Source organism: Astatotilapia calliptera, chromosome 7, assembly GCF_900246225.1.
Source record: "Astatotilapia calliptera chromosome 7, fAstCal1.2, whole genome shotgun sequence".
NCBI classification, from domain to species: Eukaryota; Metazoa; Chordata; class Actinopteri; order Cichliformes; family Cichlidae; genus Astatotilapia; species Astatotilapia calliptera.
The window spans coordinates 9,198,331-9,217,002 of record NC_039308.1 but is presented as its reverse complement, the minus strand read 5'-3'; the positions used below and the strand labels follow the sequence as shown (position 1 = coordinate 9,217,002).

Here is an 18,672-nt window from a genome sequence, read left to right as displayed (position 1 = left end):
TCACAGACACGGGGGATAAACTCAAAATGCAGCTTTATTGCTGACTGGTGATAAACAATAACGATGATACAAAAGCAATGCAAAACTACACTAAACTGGGAAAAGCCAAAGTAACATATACCGGAAGACACGGGGAGAACCACACACGGCATGAGGGAGAACGCGACGCCGAACAGAGGGAGACTCAGACAGAAATACACAGAGGGTAAACGAGGAAAGTGGGCACACACGGGGAACACAGGTGACACTGATAATCATAACGAGACAGGGCGGGGTGAACTGAACATGACATGTACAGGCACAGAGGTTCAGACAGGAGGAGAGAGAGCACGGGGAAAACACAGACATAACGGGCTGGGGAAACATGAAACAACCACAAAGGGAGACGAGGGCTCATAAATACATAGAGGGCACACAGGGGGTAAAAGCCATGAAGGGAAAACACTTAGGGAACAACACAACAGGGCAACTCAGAAAACATGGCCTAAATAAGGAACGAAATACAAAAATACAAGGAACTAAGAATACTGGGCCCACATGGCCCAGGACCATGACAGTATTTAGCTGTTAATCATGTTAGCAAGGAAGCTCGGGTTTGTTATTCATTCTTAATTTAGCCACGCTGCATGAATTTGGATGATGCGATTTTTGAAAATGACAGTTTCATTTATCGGGCATTTATAAAATCGTATTTCTTAGGCTGGCTTTTAAGGAAGGACAAAAGATATGTATCAGTTGGCTGGGAAGAAAGATGGAGGTGGAAAGGATGTGCGAGCTATGGGACAAAGTTGTGAGACTAGGTTAAAAAGAGGTGAGGATCAGTGAGCAGGAGTGTGGCTTTGTGCTGAAAAGAGCACAACAGATTGTCTGGAGAGAAGGTGAAGGAAAGTCAGCTGAAGCGAGACAGTTTGTGGAGTTTGTGTTGGACTGTATGTTATGGTGGGAGCCTGGGGATTAGTGGACTTTGATTCCAAGTTAATACTAGCTAGTGTTTCTCACTGGTTTTTGGGTGGTGGAGTAAAAGGGATTGGTTGGTGGCTGTTTCTAATGTTAGCCTTTTCTTGGTTTTCTTACAGGCAGGGTAAAGACATGGTGATGAATGAGTGTGTGGGCCGTCTGCTGAGGACCAAGAGCTCAGGACAGTCAGACAGGGGCGTCGCAGCAGGAGTCACTGTGCTCGACAATCCTCTGCTGTTCTGAGATGTCACACTCCTGCCTGCACATACAAACCGCAGTGAAGTCAAAGTTCCACCTGCACCTCCACCTGTTCTTGCAAAAGCATGAAAACTGACAGAGGTGAGACAGCAGAAAAGTTTTTGTCTATTTTTTTTTTTTACTAAGTTAAGGAATTAAGTTAAAAAGAATGATTAAATAAATTGTTTCTTGCATTTTTGATTTAATGATTGTGTTTAGGATTATTTCAGAAACATGTTTAGAGGATCTTTGTAAGCCTGTATTTACTTTAAAAGAAGGGAAGCACTTTTTCATTCTACAGAAAAGGTGACACATTACAGATGAGTTCATAAAAAGTGTCACTGTCACTCTTTCAGGGCTCTGTCACTTTTCCTTTTTTTACTGGAACAGCATGGTAAAGTAGGCCTAGGCTGCCATCTTGTGGCAGTGTGTTGTTACTACAACATATGAAATTGTGTTTTATTGGAAATATAATTCAGCACTACTGAGCTGTTTGTAACTCTCTCAGTTACAAACTGAACCTGTTTTGTAGACATATAAATTACTTTTCTTTTTTTTTTTGCCTGTCCTGTTTGGATCTTCAGCCATCAGAATTGTTGTCTGAAGGCCAAGAAAGATGCCAAGTGGATTTAGTTTACCAAGTGGATCATCATGGCCTTGCCATATTGGTCCATTTGATTGCCCTTTATTATAATTATGTATTTATTTTATTTTCGTTTTTTAAAGACGGGACAGACATGACTGGGGGAGAGGGAGAGAAAGAAAAATAGAGGGGAGAAGAGATGGTGAGAAAGGGGGGAAGAAAAAAAAGAAAAACAAACAAAACACCTGGATCACCTGTATGGAGATAAAAAACCAGTAGAGAAAACAAACAACAAAGAGCAACATAATAAAAACAACACAATCACAATAAACTAGCTAACAGTAGATACTAAATATTACATGTTATTGTTTTTTGTTTTGTTTTGTTTTTTTTCTTTTTTAATTTCACCTGTTGAGAATGAAAAAAGAAAACAAGCAGAAGAAAACGAGAGCAATAGAACAAACAACATCACGATGATATATGGGAATATAACTGTAAATACTAAATATTAAACATTATTGTGCAGCACATAAGATCGACAGTGCACAGTGTGCTTTGAGGTAGGAGCCAAAAAGGGAGTAGTTTGTGTGTGTGAGCACCCGTGTGTACACTGTGAACATGAACGCACTAGTTGACTCCAGTTATTTATACTGAGGTTTCTTTTATTTGTCTGTTTTTTAATAAGAAGAAATTCCAGTAATTTCATACTATCATTGTTCATTTTGCATTAATTATGAAAGTGCCTTTTTGTTTCTTATTCTTTGGCTTCTGATTGCTTTTCCACAAACTCCTGAGATAACTATATGTACATGGCAAAAATTTAATATGGACTGTTGTCTGGTTCTCAGGACGGTGCAGTGTTTACATTTGGCTCTGGTCAATATGGACAGCTTGGCCACAACTCGTTACAAAATGAACAGTGTCCTCGGCTTGTTGCAGAGCTCTGGGGGGCAAAGGTCACAAAGGTTGCATGTGGGAGGTAACATTTAATTATAATTATATCATAAATACTGTAATTGAAAAAGAAAAGCGTTTACTGCTGAGCGAACAGGAAACTTCAACTTCTGTCTTATATCTTCAGAGTGATCATACTGAGGTCCACCAACAACACAGATGTTTAAAATGTTTTACATTGTGGACTTTCCTTTTCATGCACTCTTTTCTCAATCAGCTGTCACACACTGGTACTGACAGAATCCAAGAAGGTGTACTCGTTTGGGTGTAATGAACAAGGGCAGCTGGGATGTGGAGACGAGACTCAGGCATCAGTGCCACTACCTGTGCAACTGCCACATGGTAAATACATTTATCTGAACAGAAGAGTCGATTCAATTTACAATTTCACAAAAATAACAGTAACAATTAAATAATTTTATTATTAGAGTAATAATTAAGGTGTGTCACATCCAACTGTATAGATAGAGGTTATAAACCTGACAAAGACACACACATATATTCACTATGCAGCAATAAAAAGTGCTACTCAGAGGTACTGCGTCTTCTGACACCAGTGAGGAGCTGCACTGTTGGGCTTTGCACTTGCTGCAGGTGTAACACAGATGAGCCAATAGCCCAATAGATAATTGGGTAAAGCTTTAGTTTAAAATAATTAGTAATTCTGACTATAAGGGCTTGAATATAATCATAGACAAAATGTTTGGCCACGCATCAAATACTGGAAAACTTAAAATAATCTAAAAATAAATGTCATGAACTCACGGCAGGTTTTAGGTTTTCTGCTGTATGTTTTTAAAGTGCTGATAAAAAAAAAATAATTTAAGCAAATAAAACTGGACCTGAATTTGATCCAAATAACCGAGTTAACCACAGTTAACAACAAAAAGGTTTATTGCCTAAATGTCACAAATTAAGCCCACTGTAAGAGCAAGTCGCTATATCTTATATTTCTTTCTGGAACTGAAAAACCATCCCATACAGTACAGTTCACTCTTAGGTAGATAATTTCTCATCTGTTTTTATTCTAGACATTTCTAACATCTATGCAGGAGGAAACACTTCATTTGCAACATGCACGCCTAATGAGGTACCAGCACAAATACATACATTGCAGTAAGGATACCTGTGGGAGGATGTAAACATGGCTTTACCAGTTATATCTACTTGTGAGGTCATGTGTCTAAACCAAACATGAACCTTTGCTTCTTTCACAGGGCGCTGATCATGAGTCAGGCAGTGGCACAAAGAACAAGGTGACAGAACACTCTATTGATAACATGATTGACAAATGGGTCTCTGCATACAATCCAAAGCTGTGGAAAAATCTAAAAGAGTAAGTCTAACACAAAAGCAGCTGTTATTGTTGTTGTATGTAACTGGTTTGCTGCACAGCATGTACACTGTAGTCTTAGTGTTACTGACTAACCTCATGAACTCTTCACAGGGAAATTCACAGGATGCTCACATCTCCATCCTGTATGAATCAAAGCTTTCTTGACAGGAGGTAAGAACACCATTTATGAGCATGATCACGACTTCTTTATATCTGTTGAATTTAACATTTGAATATACACATTTGTCATTTTCTTCATGTCAGCAAAGATAAACATTTCCAAACTTCACCAAAGTACTCCGGTTTGGACTTGTCACTTGCACGGTGAAGTTTTGAGAAGCTGGTGATTCGAGATGTTGTTTTTGCAGAGGTATTGAACTGGAATGTGACTAACACACGTTTGTAACCTGATGAGTAATTAACTAAAAAAGTAAGAAGTGGACTTTAATTAAACCTTTAATTAATAATAAGTTGCATCAACAGGCTGAGACTGCTGTTCTGCAGCTGCTTCCATCTGTTGATATGAGAACCCTGTGGGAGTGGAAGGATTGAGGATCTTCCTGCTTCTCAATGAACGTCTGCATGCATGCATAGAGAAATGCAGATGGCAACAGAGCAAAAAGCTTGCTGATGCAGTCGCTGCTACCATTTAGGCAGACTTTAAGAACTTTAAAACCTTCAGCACGTCTATTAAAAGTGTATTTATTGGATTAGTATATACTGTTTAAATGCATCAATGTATTAAATGATAGCATTTTATTCTAACGAACACTCTAGACTTCTTAAACCATGATATCAGCCAGTGAAGAGCTGACTGTAACTTTGTCATCCTCAGGGGAATGGTGGTCCTCACTGTCACCCTCCGACACGATCAGATATGTTCAGGTGTGAAAGACGGCCCTCTCGTGGATCCCAATCTTTAAGTCTGCTTCTTGCAACGCTCAAGCCAGAAACGTACTGCTAATCCTCCAGCATATGTACTATGTCAGTATCAGAAATGATCAAAAATTAATTAAATGTATTACTGCTCAGCTTTTCAACAAAAAAAAGTTGGATTTTCACACAGCCAGTATAACAAATACTACCACTTCTTGTTTTAAGACCAATGAGATAAACAAGAAAATCCCAGAAACAACTTTTTGCCTCGAGCTTAGCCAGATGTTTCTAAAGGAGGATCTCAAACGTTGGCGAACAAAGTCAAAACTCAAGGTGAGGTCAGCTGACAACAAGTACTTTGAACCTGCTAAGATGGCAGTCAACCCAGAAAATGACTCATTCATGTTAACACACTGTTAAGCTCACTAACTGTTTATGTGGGTTGTTTTTTTGTTTTTCCAGAATGCAGATGATCTGCCTGTGATTCTTTGCAAGTACCCATTTGTGATGGATCTGAAATCAAAGAAGCTGGTTTTTGACATGAATTCTGCATTCACTCAGGTAACTTCACCACCCTGTTACAGGAAAACAATAGCAGAATTTGTAATTTTCCAGTCTGCATTAGTGTGTTTTAGTGATCGCACTTTAAAGCTACACTATTCAGCAGTTTTATATAACAGACAAAACAACCATCTATAAAAAACAAAGGAGTCACAACAGAAAATAAACTAACAGAATACAATCATAAATCAGCAGCTGCCCTCAGTGCTGCAGAAGATTCCAACATTTTGTTGTTTTATTTGTTTTAGTTCTCTCAGCACTCTTTTCACTCACAGTTCAGGCAGGCGTCAGTTTCAGAACCTCAGAACAGAAGCAAGAGCCAGTCTAGCTCACTTGGTTCACCAGCTGCCTTATATACATCACAATTGGAATTTAAATAGAGAATTTATTTTAAAATCATGATACTTTGTTTTGTCGTGCAGAATGAACAGCAGGCGCCTCCACAGATGCTTTTTGTTTTTCCTTACGGATGGATTCCCCAGTCAAAACCCAAATTTTTTAAACTGCAGCTGCAGCGCGCATCACTTTTCGAAAGCACCTTCAGAGAGCTGGCAGCTGCTCCTCACAGCGACTTCAAGAAGCCACCTTGTGGTGAATATTTGATTGATTTTCCCCTGATGATTAATGCATAGCCATTCTTCTGCAACTGTTCTTTCCAGAAGCATCTCTAATATTTCTATTTCTCAGGTCCATTTTGATGAGGACCCAAACACCAAAGATGTCTACAAACGAGACCTTTTTCACCACCTGTTTCTTAAAATGGTGTCAGAAGAATCTGGGATGTTCATGCTCAATGACTCCAAAACCCTGGCATGGTTTCCCTCCAATGTAAGACTTTAAAACTGAGCCCACCAACTGTATAAAATTGGTTAAAGGATTGAAATTTTAACGATAAGCAATAATAGAACCAAAGTGAACTTTTATTAATGCAGGCAACAGAGGAGAGCAAGAGAAACTTCTTCCTGTTTGGACTACTGTGTGGCTTGGCCTTGTACAACCAGTGTATCATACACTTACCATTCCCACTGGTTCTGTTCAAGAAGCTACTCAGTTTAGAGCCGACACTGGAGGATATGATGGAGTTCAGCCCGACTGTAGGACGGTAAGTATCCATTTCATTTCAGTAACACATGCTGCTGCTGGTCCCACAGCCTGGCCCCGGACAAGCAGAAGAAAATGTATGGATGGATGTATTTTAAGTTGTCGTGTGTCAAAAGTTACAGTAACTTGTGACTGCTGTAAAATGTACATAGTTGAACTTCTTTTAATACAACTTTTTGTTTTAATTTCTTTAAAGGACTCTGCAGACCATCTTAAACTATGAAGATGATGTTCTGGATAATCTCTACATGGACTTTTGGGTATGTGTTTTACTATAGAAGATGATCAGTAATCTGTCTCATTCTCAGGTTTTGCAGCTAAACTCATCTGATTTATAACTAATTTACAGATAAACTGGGATGGAATAGATGTTGACCTGGATCCTCAAACTCCTGGAAAGCCACTGACAAGTCAAAATAAGTAAGCATATAAAACATGACGTGCTTGTGAGGTTCATCTGCAGCACCTTTGTCTCGGTGAAATATTTGCTGATTTAAAAATTTCCCTCCTAAACAGGAAGGAGTTTGTGGAGGCCTATGTGAATGGTAATCCCCGAACCAAATGGTGGACACCAGAGGTGAAGGGAGCCACCAAGCTGAAGAAGGAGTCCTATCGGGCTTGGTTAGCCTGTGGGACTCCGGAGGCAGCCGACAGGTATCGACAGGCCAAGCGGAATGCGGCTCGGGCAGTGGCTGAAGCAAAAACTCGGGTGTGGGAGGAGTTCGGAGAGGCCATGGAAAAAGACTTTCGGACTGCCTCGAAGAAATTCTGGCAAACCGTCAGGCGTCTCAGGAGGGGAAAGCGGTGCTCTACCTGCACTGTGTATAGTGCTGGCGGAGCGCTGCTGACGTCGACTGAGAAAATTGTCAGGCGGTGGAAGGACCTCGAGGACTTCGAGGACCTCCTTAATCCCACTGACGCGTCTTCCGAGGAGGAAGCAGAGTCTGGGGATGAGGGGAATGACCCGCCAATCTCCGGGGGCGAGGTCACTGAGGCAGTTAAACAACTCCTTGGTGGCAGAGCCCCTGGTGTTGATGAGGTCCGCCCTGAGTTCCTGAAGGCTCTGGACGTTGTAGGGCTGTCCTGGTTGACACGCCTCTGCAATGTTGCGTGGAGATCAGGGGCAGTACCTGTGGACTGGCAGACCGGGGTGGTGGTCCCCATCTTTAAGAAGGGGGACCGGAGGGTGTGTTCCAACTACAGGGGGATCACACTCCTCAGCCTCCCTGGGAAAGTCTATGCCAGGGTGCTGGAAAGGAGAGTTCGTCCGTTAGTCGAACCTCGGATACAGGAGGAACAATGCGGTTTTCGTCGTGGTCGCGGAACACTGGACCAGCTCTTTATCCTCTCCAGGATACTTGAGGGTGGGGTGCATGGGAGTTTGCCCAACCAGTCTACATGTGTTTTGTGGACTTGGAGAAGGCATTCGACCGTGTCCCTAGGGGTGTCCTGAGGGAGGTGTTGCGGGAATATGGGGTGTCTGGCCCATTGCTACGGGCCATTCGATCCCTATACAACCGTTGCAAGAGCTTGGTTCGCATTGCCGGCAATAAGTCGGACTTGTTCCCGGTGGGTGATGGGCTCCGCCAGGGCTGCCCTTTGTCTCCGGTTCTGTTCATAATTTTTATGGACAGGATTTCTAGGCGCAGCCAAGTGGCGGAAGGCTTTCGCTTTGGTGGCCTCAGAATCTCATCTCTGATTTTTGCGGATGATGTGGTTCTGTTGGCTTCATCGGGTGAGGGCCTCCAGCTCACACTGGAACGGTTCGCAGCCGAGTGTGAAGCAGCGGGAATGAGGATCAGCACCTCCAAATCTGAGGCCATGGTTCTCAGCCGGAAAAGGGTGGAGTGCCCACTCCGGGTCGGGGATGAGTTCCTGCCCCAAGTGGAGGAGTTCAAGTATCTCGGGGTCTTGTTTGTGAGTGATGGGAGAAGGGAGCCGGAGATCGACAGACGGATTGGGGCTGCAGCCGCAGTAATGCAGACGCTGCACCTGTCCGTCGTGGTGAAGAGGGAGCTGAGTGTAAAAGCAAAGCTCTCAATTTACCGGTCGATCTACGTCCCTACCCTCACCTATGGCCACGAGCTGTGGGTAGTGACCAAAAGAACGAGATCGCGGATACAAGCGGCAGAAATGAGCTTCCTCTGAAGGGTGGCTGGCCTCTCCCTTAGAGATAGGGTGAGAAGTTCGGCCATCCAGGAGGAGCTCAGAGTAGAGCAGCTGCTGCTCCACATCGAAAGGAGCCAGTTGAGGTGGTTCGGGCATCTGACAAGGATGGGCCCTCCTGGGTGAGGTGTTCCAGGCATGCCCCATTTAAGTTAAAAACAGGCGATTCACAAAAATTGCGGAAAAATCTTCACCTGTAAACTGTAAATTGCGAATTCTAGAGCCCCGGGGCAGACCCAGGACACGCTGGAGAGATTATATCTCTCGGCTGGCCTGGGAACGCCTTGGAGTTCCCCCGGATAAGCTGGAGGAGGTGGCTGGGGAGAGGGAGGTCTGGGCCTCTTTGCTTAGACTGCTGCCCCCGCGACCCGGCCTCGGATAAAGCGGATGAAGATGGATGGATGGAAATGAAAGATTCTTCATAGCCTCGTTAAGCCTTTAAAAAAAAGCCCTAATTCTGTTTTTATTATGCTTGTTCAAAGTACAAAAACGTATGCCAAGGAAAGTGGGCCAAAATTCCTCCCAAAGCTATGTAAAGATTCATTACCAGTTATTACAAACACTTGACTGCAGTTCTTGCTGCCAGGATGCTTCCACCAGTTAATACATTTAGAGGTCAATTGCTTTTTCACATAGGGCCAGCTAGGCTTGAATATTTTTTTCCCTTAATGAATGAAATTATAAATTAACAATTGTGTTTTGTATTTACTTTTTACACATAAATGTGACAAATATGCAAAAATACTTTTTCCTGTGATGTGATGATGATAAGATGTATGTAAAAGTTTTCAAAAAAAATAAGATAAGTAAAATTATATTTTCTTTCCATTGTTGTTCTTCAGGGTTCCTTACTGGTTACAGGAGAGCTCCTATTTTTGTCATTGACCAGGTCAAGATGAAGGTTTTTGCTATTCAGAGCGGCACCTGTGATCAGCACTTCCCTGAGTCAGAGACATGTCACCCTAATCTGTATCTGCCTTTTTACTCAACTAAGGAGATCATGTGAGACAGACTGACAGAGGCCCTGCTAGCAGATACAGAATTCACACTGTGATGGTGGATCGTATGCAGCTCTAAAGGAGCGTGCACTGTGTCTGAGCCGAGGAGGAGGGATGAGATTTATTTTTATTCTTGGAACTCATCTTTTTTTTCCTGTGGTACCTCAGGATAATTTACACTGTATTACAATAATATTACACTATAGCAAATGCAAAAAATTCAACATCCCCACATAAGACAGCTGTGTAACAGCATCAGCATCATAAGGCACTTTAGAATTATCTGACTTTTCTTAATATGTCATAATTTATCCAATAATTTAAGTTACTGCTGCATTATAATTCTTATGAATCAAATCTAATTTTTATGCTCAGACAAACATGAACAGGAGAATGTATTGCTTTATAACTACTATATTGCTATAAACATCTGACTATGTAATACAATCCAATAGAGCACTTCTGTATTATTTATCACTTTATTCTTTGTGTTTTGTTTAATTCTGGTGGGGTTGAATTATTTCCAATAACAAATCTTTAACATATGTAACATTGGTTATTTGTTGGAACAATAAAAATGTGTATTTTACACTAAACATTGCTTACCTGGTGTCAGTAAATCCCTAATTACTGCAGTCTGAGGTTTCCTTAACACGATTTGAAGAAGCAAGAGTACAGTAGTACAATAGAGTCACAAGTGATGAAAGCTGGGACATATATTTGAAAAAAAAGATTTCATGCTATAGATAATAACAAGTCATAACTTATTATGATCTAATCTAATAACTCTACATCAGCCTACAAAGGCAGCTGATCTGTAAAGTCAGCTTACAGAAATATATAACTGCATATCATCTACAAAGAAACAAAGCTTTATTACATAAACTCTTTTGTGGCCAATGTGAAGCATCTAACAGAAAGAGGTCAAATGCATATCCTTGAAGCACACCACTAATTTTCAGGTTTCTACACAATGAATTACCATGGGCCAAGTAACCACAGTAAAATATCAGTGGCAGAGATATAAAGCGACCACTCTTTAAACAAAATGGAACAGAACAGTTCATGATTTGACCAAAGTGTGGATGTAAATCACTACTTTTATCTTCCAAACAGGAAGGAGTTTGTGGATGCCTACGTGAATCATGCCTTCAACACATCAGTGGAGAATGTGTTTCAGGAGTTCAAGAGAGGCTTCTTCCTGGTGTGTGAGCAGGATTTGGTGAAACTCTTCAGGCCAAAGGAGCTGCAAGAAGTGATGGTGGGCAAAGACTTCAGTGACTGGGAAAAGCTGAAACAGATAAACAGCTGTTAGTGATACAAAGATGTAATTTGTCTGCAATTCTTTTATCACATCCCATTATTGTGAATGAGTTATCTTTGGTATATCTAACTGTACAAAAGGCCCCGTAGTTATGGTTTTATTCTGTTCAGTTGTTAGTTCACCTGTAGTTTTTAGAGTGGCCAGTAGAGGTCACCCCACCGCTTTGTATGAGAGACTATGTCTAGGGAGAAACGTGGGCAAAGCACCTGAGCTTTTCTGCTCCAGATTACCGGCAGAGAATTGGTTATTCTGTGAGAAGTGTGCATTAATGAGCAACAGACCACACACACACACACACACACACACACACACCCATGCCCACGCACCTAAACCTGTATGCAATACCTGCTCCTCTGACAATCCCTGTTACCTTCAACTGTGTGAAGTCAATACAAGAGTCTGCACTATCCTCGGTGTCTTCATTGTCTCCCTTCTGAACATTCATCCGGGCCTTGAGCAGTGTTCTGGCCGACACTCCGGGGAGTGGTAGCTGCAAACCTGAACAAGCACCTTACAGTCCTTCCAGTACAAGCTATCTACCCAACATTAATGGTCCTTCGAGCCGGATATAAGCTGCTTCTACCCTAACAAGATGGATGATATTCAGAACTTCTCAGCTCTTGGTGCGCGCCCACGGCGTAATGTACGTCGTCCCCTCCGCTATGAAGCTTATGAGACTGACTTCCCCGGGCTTGGTGCAGGTTACCAGGAGGAAAGTGGGACAGGAGGCGACAACCGTTCTTCCCACCATCCTCCGTCTGATCCCTCTGATGACGGCTCACACGGCCATGTCACACCATTGAGAGCAGAGTTAGAAGATATACAGCGTGAAAGGTTCCTGTTCCAGCAGTCGCATGACGAGATGAGAGCCGGGCTGGCTAATTTCCAGGCCCTTCATGCTAGTTTGCTGCAGTTGCTGGACCGTGCAGAGAGTCTGCAGCTCAGTCCACCGCCCAGAGTCCCTGCTGTTCATCTCCAGCCACCCCCTGCTGAAGAGGAAGAGGACTGGCCTCCACCACCTCCTCCTGTTGTGTTCAAGGAGGAGTCTGTCTCCAGCCAGGGTCCAGTTGCGGACCGCATCGATACGATGCTGAAAGAGCTCCAGGATCTGAAGAGGGAGTCTATGGCTGCACAGGAGAGTCAGATCATCCCCCCACATGAATCTAGGCCAGGGTTCACTTCTCCTCAGCCAAGGATCACCTACCCTCCAGCGCCGCCTCCGAGAGCACACCCCCCTCCATTGCAACCACTGCCAACTCCACCCCCGTCCTCATCTACTCCTTTCTTGACCTACAGGGGGCCTTGTTCAAGCATTCCCAAGCTCTCACGCCATGATCCTGGGGAATTTGCTCGTCTAAAGATGGCGCTAGAGAACTTATTGCCCCCGGAGAGTTCAGAGCTCTTCAGGTACCAAGTCTTGTTAGATCACCTACACCTGGAGGAAGCAAAGTTGATAGCGGACGCTTACCTCCATTCTGCCACGCCCTTCAGTGACACTATGAACGCTCTTAACGACAGGCTTGGGCAGCCCCACCAGCTTGCCCTGAGAAGAATTGCTGCTGTCATGGACTCACCTGACATCCGCCGAGGGGATGCAGCCGCATTTGAGCGATTCTCTCTCCACATCCAGTCGCTCGTGGGCATGCTGAAGACTTTAGGCCCTGATGGGGAGGTCGAACTCCAGTGTGGCTCCCATGTGGCTCGACTCCTTAGTAAGCTTCCTTCAGAGCAAAGAGCTGATTTACGTCGGTGCATGTATAACCATTCTGGTCAGGCTTACACCCTGGATGACCTGGCTACCTGGTTAAAGTACGAATCCTAGTGTCAGGACTATGACGGCCTGCCCACTCCAGCGATCACCAGAGAGAAGCCTGATGTCAGACCAAGCAGACGCTCTGTTGCGGTTCTTCACAGTGGAGAGAGCTCACCCAGGTCACTAGGTACCACTCCAAACAAAGCTAGGCAGCCACCCTACTGCGCCTTTTGTGATAACCGTGCCCATCACCTGAGTCAGTGTCAGGAGGTCATCAAGCTGAGTCGTGAACAACTCACAGACTGGATAAAGACTAACAAGAGGTGCTGGCGTTGCGCACGCTCCCATCAGGCAGCACAGTGTACCCTCAAGAAACCCTGCAGCCTGTGTCAGGGTCGTCATCTGCAGGTCCTTCACGACGTGAATTCGAAGTCCTTGAAGCCACATGGCCCAGTGTCTGCTCCCCCACGAGAAGGTGAGAATCCTACGGGCGTCCTGTACCTCGATCGTCCTACAGAGAGCGGCCAAGTCCTGTTAAAGGTTGTCCCAGTCATCCTTCACCATAATGGCAAGACTTTGAGCACTCACGCAGTTTTGGATGATGGGTCAGAGAGGACTATGCTGCTACCCACCGCTGCCCAGAAGCTTGACCTTCAAGGCATCCCAGAGACACTTCCATTGCGCACTATCAAGCAAGATGTGCAAACTCTGCATGGATCATGTGTCTCATTTGAGATCTCCCCTGGTGGCAAACCTAAGCTGAAGTACAAAGTCCGCAACGCCTTCACCACCACCCGTATCGACCTAGCCGAGCACAGCTACCCAGTGGAGTCCTTGCAGCGGAAGTACAGACACCTCCGAGGCCTGCCTCTCCAGTCCTTCAAGAAGGTCAAACCTCTCCTTCTTATTGGCAGTGACCACCCACAGCTCATCACTCCAACTGAAGCTGTCCGTCTTGGTCCACCGGGTGGTCCTGCTGCTATGCGCACCAGGTTAGGGTGGACACTACAGGTTCCCTCCAGCCTTATAGGTTCCTCTTCGCTGCCACAACAGTGCCTCTTCACGACTGCCCTTCCTCCCCAGGTGAGTGAGCTACTCAAACATGTAGAGAAGTTATGGCAGGTAGATGTTGTCCCGGTGCCAGAAGGCAAGGTGGTTACCCGTTCAAGAGAAGATAACTATGCAGTTAGCCTGCTAGAGCAGAAGACAGTTCGTGTAGATGTCGAGGGCATCCAACGCTATGCCACCCCCCTCCTTCGCCGCGGGAACATGCCACACCTTAAAGCTAGCCCTAACGCTGTCGTTCCCAGTTTGAGAAGTGTGGAGAGAAGGCTCCAGAAAGATCCAGAACGAGCTAAGATCTACCGGGCGGAGATAGAGAAGTTGGTCCAGGCCGGTTCGGTGGTTAAGGTGTCCCCCTCTGAGGTTGCTCAAGCAGATGAGTCATGGTACATCCCTCACCACCTTGTTAGCCACAATGGTAAAGATTGCCTTGTGTTTAACTGTTCGTTCCAGTTCCAAGGCCAAGCCCTCAACGAACATCTTCTACCTGGGCCTACCCTGAGCGCATCGCTCCTTGGTGTCCTCCTTCGCTTTCGAGAGCATGCCGTAGCCATTAGTGGTGACATTAAAGGTATGTTCCACCAGATTTGCCTTCTTCCCGTGGATCGTTCCCTCCTGCGGTTTGTGTGGCGGGATCTGCACCCCGAGGAACCGGTGGCCGTTTATGAATGGCAGGTCCTCCCCTTCGGTACAACCTGCAGCCCATGCTGTGCAACCTTCGCTCTGCAGCGCCACGCCAGGGACCACACGGAAGGAGATGATCCGCTACGTCACTCTGTGGGACAGTGCTTCTATGTTGATAACCTTCTCCAGAGCGTGCCAACCCCTGAAGAAGCCCGGGACCTAGTGGACAGGCTAAGAGCCCTTCTGTCTTCTGCTGGATTTGTCCTTCGCCAGTGGGCCAGTAATGAACCCAGCACCATTGGCCACCTACCTGAAGACCTCAGATCCACAAGTGCAGAACTTTGGCTCACTCAAGACAAATCAGACACCTCTGAGCCAACTCTGGGCCTTAGCTGGCACTTCCCCATGGACACCTTGGGTTACAGACACCGCAAAATCAGTTATGGCGCCCCCACCATGCGGAATATTTATAAAGTTCTCGCAAGCCAATACGACCCACTTGGCTTTATCCTACCGTACACCACCCGAGCCAAGATGCTGGTGAGGCGCCTTTGGGATCAACAGAGGGGATGGGATGACCCGCAGCTTCCACCAGAACTACTCCAGCAGTGGAAAACCTGGGAAGAGGAATTGCTGTTCCTTGCACAAGTCCTGCTTCCTCGCCCGTATCTCCCAAAGCACATCATGGAGGCAGTTAGTGAGAGAGAGATTCACATATTCTGTGATGCATCAGAGCAGGCTTATGGCGCAGTGGCCTACATGAGAACAGTGACAGGTGATGGCAGCTCACATCTAGCCTTCCTGATGGCTCGCTCCCGTGTTGCCCCTAAACGCATTCTCTCCATGCCTAGACTTGAGCTGTGTGGTGCCCTCTCCGGAGCTCATCTTTCCCGTCTCCTGAGAAATGAGCTCACTCTGGACATAAAGAGAATAGTGCTGTGGTCTGACTCCACAACTGTACTCACCTGGTTGAGGTCCCAGTCATGCCACTTCAAGGTCTTCGTCGGCACCCGCGTGGCTGAGATCCAGGAATTAACTCACTCGCACACCTGGCGCTATGTGGACTCAGCCCAGAACCCCGCAGATGATATAACCCGGGGGAAGTCCCTTCTCGAGCTGACCAGACCCAATAGATGGAGTCAAGGGCCTCCTTTCCTGCTCCTAGGTCCAGAACAGTGGCCTCCAGAGCCAAGTGGCACCCTGGCTGAGCCTCCAGGCCCATCTGAGCTCCGTAAAGAGACCTTTTGTGGATTTTCTACCACCTTCGACCCCGCCACCTCGAACTTCAGCAAATATGACACCTGGACACAGCTGCTGGAAGCTGCTATTACGCAGTTGCATGGGGCGGCCAAAGGCGGTGGAACTTCATCGGCTTATGACTATGTTCGAGCAGAGATGAACATCCTGAGAGAAGCTCAACAGGAGAGCTTCCCTGAGGAGTATCGACTTCTTAAGCAGGGGAAATCCATCAGTCGCAGCAGTCGTCTCCTCGCACTATCCCCTGAGTTCGACCACGAGAATGAGGTCATCCGTGTAGGTGGACGTCTTCGACGCTCTGAAGATCTCGCCTTTACCAGCTCCCATCCTTTAGTTTTGGATCCGACACATCCAGTCACCCGCCTGTTCATCCAGGACGTCGACAGTCGCCTGCGCCATCCAGGGCCAGATTCGGCGCACTCATTGGATCCTGAGAGGCCGGGAAGCAGTTAGGCGTTTTCAAAGGACCTGTCTTGAGTGCCGCAGATGGAGAGCCCGACCGACTGTTCCCAAGATGGCGGACCTGCCAGTTGCGCGCCTCCGCCTTTACAAACCTGCCTTTTATTCGACAGGCGTGGACTGTTTTGGACCCTTTGAGGTCAAAATCGGGCGCCGTGTGGAGAAGAGGTGGGGCATCATCTTTAAGTGCCTAACTATCAGAGCGGTCCACCTTGATGTCCTAACCTCCATCGATACAGATGCCTTCCTAATGGCACTTCGCCGTTTCATTGCCAGGAGAGGAACTCCAGCTGAGCTGTACTCAGACCAAGGGACCAACTTCCGTGGGGGAGAAAGGGAACTCCAAGCAGCTTTTGCAGCCATGACCTCTGACCTGCAGAAGCTCCTGGCTCCCCATAAGATCGTCTTCCACTTCAATCCACCAGCGGCTCCTCATTTCGGGGGAGTGTGGGAGCGGGAGATTAGGTCTGTCAAGACGGCACTCTACACTACAGTAGGATCCCAACCCCTTCAAGAAGAGGTCCTCCGCACGGTCCTTGTGGAGGTGGAGGGCATCTTGAACTCCAAACCACTAGGTTATGTCCCGTCTGACATCAGTGATCCTGATCCAGTGACCCCCAACTGCTTTCTGATGGGGCGGCCTGACAGAGCACTTCCTCAAGTGGCTTACCCCAGAGAAGAGCTCCTGAGTCGCTGGAGGTGGAAGCACTCCCAGGTGCTGGCTGACCACTTCTGGTCTCGATTCATCCGGCTGTACCTTCCAAGCCTGCAGCTTCGGCAGAAATGGCGGTCATCCCCCGCAGATGTCACAGAAGGTTCAGTGGTGATGATCGTAGATCCTCAGCTGCCTCGTGCTTCCTGGCTCGTGGGCTGCATCTCCAAAGTCCACCCCAGTCCCGACGGGCACATCAGGTCTGCTGACATCAAGGTGAAGGACCGGACCTTCACCCGACCTGTGGCGAGGCTGGTGGTGCTGCCTGCCCTCCCGGACGAAGACAAAGGACAATCACCGTGACTTTGTTTGTAAAATTGCCTTTTGTTGTGAGCAAATGTACTTCATACATTTGGGGGCGGCTGTACAAAAGGCCCCGTAGTTATGGTTTTATTCTGTTCAGTTGTTAGTTCACCTGTAGTTTTTAGAGTGGCCAGTAGAGGTCACCCCACCGCTTTGTATGAGAGACTATGTCCAGGGAGAAACATGGGCAAAGCACCTGAGCTTTTCTGCTCCAGATTACCGGCAGAGAATTGGTTATTCCGTGAGAAGTGTGCATTAATGAGCAACAGACCACACACACACACACACATACACACACCCATGCCCACGTACCTAAACCTGTATGCAATACCTGCTCCTCTGACAATCCCTGTTACCTTCAACTGTGTGAAGTCAATACAAGAGTCTGCACTATCCTCGGTGTCTTCATTGTCTCCCTTCTGAACATTCATCCGGGCCTTGAGCAGTGTTCTGGCCGACACTCCGGGGAGTGGTAGCTGCAAACCTGAACAAGCACCTTACAGTCCTTCCAGTACAAGCTATCTACCCAGCACTAACAGTCTCTTTCACTATGATTAGAACACACATTATGAAGGTGAATAAAGCGCAGACCATCTCACCATACAGATGTTTTGGGAGGTCTTTGATGAACTGACTAAGAACAAGAAGAAAGCTTTCCTTTGTAAGGACTGTATTTCATGTTAACGTGTAAAACAATAAGTGCGAATGTTATTCTTCAGTATGTCCCAAGAGTCACAACAAAGCAACGAATCACAGGAAGTTAATAAAGTAAAATATTGGGGTTTTATGACCTGAGTTTGATGGAAAAAGCATTTGACCAACAGCTGAGATGGTTGAGCACTAATGCCTGAATTGACAGACTGATTTCAGATGTTGTGCACAAAAATTATATATAATAATTATATAATAAATAAGTATGTATCCAGTAAGTATAAAATCCACAAAGCTGCACAACATGGGGTGGTTCATTTCCAAACACAAGTCCAACGTCAATTTCACACTTTTTTATTATTAGAAATAATTGAATTGTTACATGTTTAAATTTATACAAAATACCAGAAATCTACACTGTCATGAACACTTTTTTCACCAACATCTAAAAAACTATTAAAGATAAAAGGTGAGTGGATGGAACGACCACTATATTACACAGTTTAAATGTAACGTTTGAAAAGCACATGTCAACTGAAAGTGTAATGAAAGAAACAAAACCTTAAATGCATTCTTGGTGGATTTTAATTCACCCAATACGAGCAATCATCGCCAGTACGATTATTTGTGTTATTATGTACTCTGTGTGTTAATGTGTTGTATCATCTTTTTTAGGTTTCCTAGTCATTGTCAGTTATATTAAACACAAAATATAAAAAGTTTAAATCGGCCCTCATCTTCCAAGGTGGAGTGGCACC

The 18,672-nt window shown here is 45.5% G+C and overlaps 1 pseudogene; it reads left to right on the top strand.

Moving 5' to 3' along the window:
• Positions 1–1,089: 1,089 nt before the first annotated feature.
• Positions 1,090–17,845, top strand: LOC113027272 (E3 ISG15--protein ligase HERC5-like; annotated as a pseudogene).
• Positions 17,846–18,672: the final 827 nt, after the last annotated feature.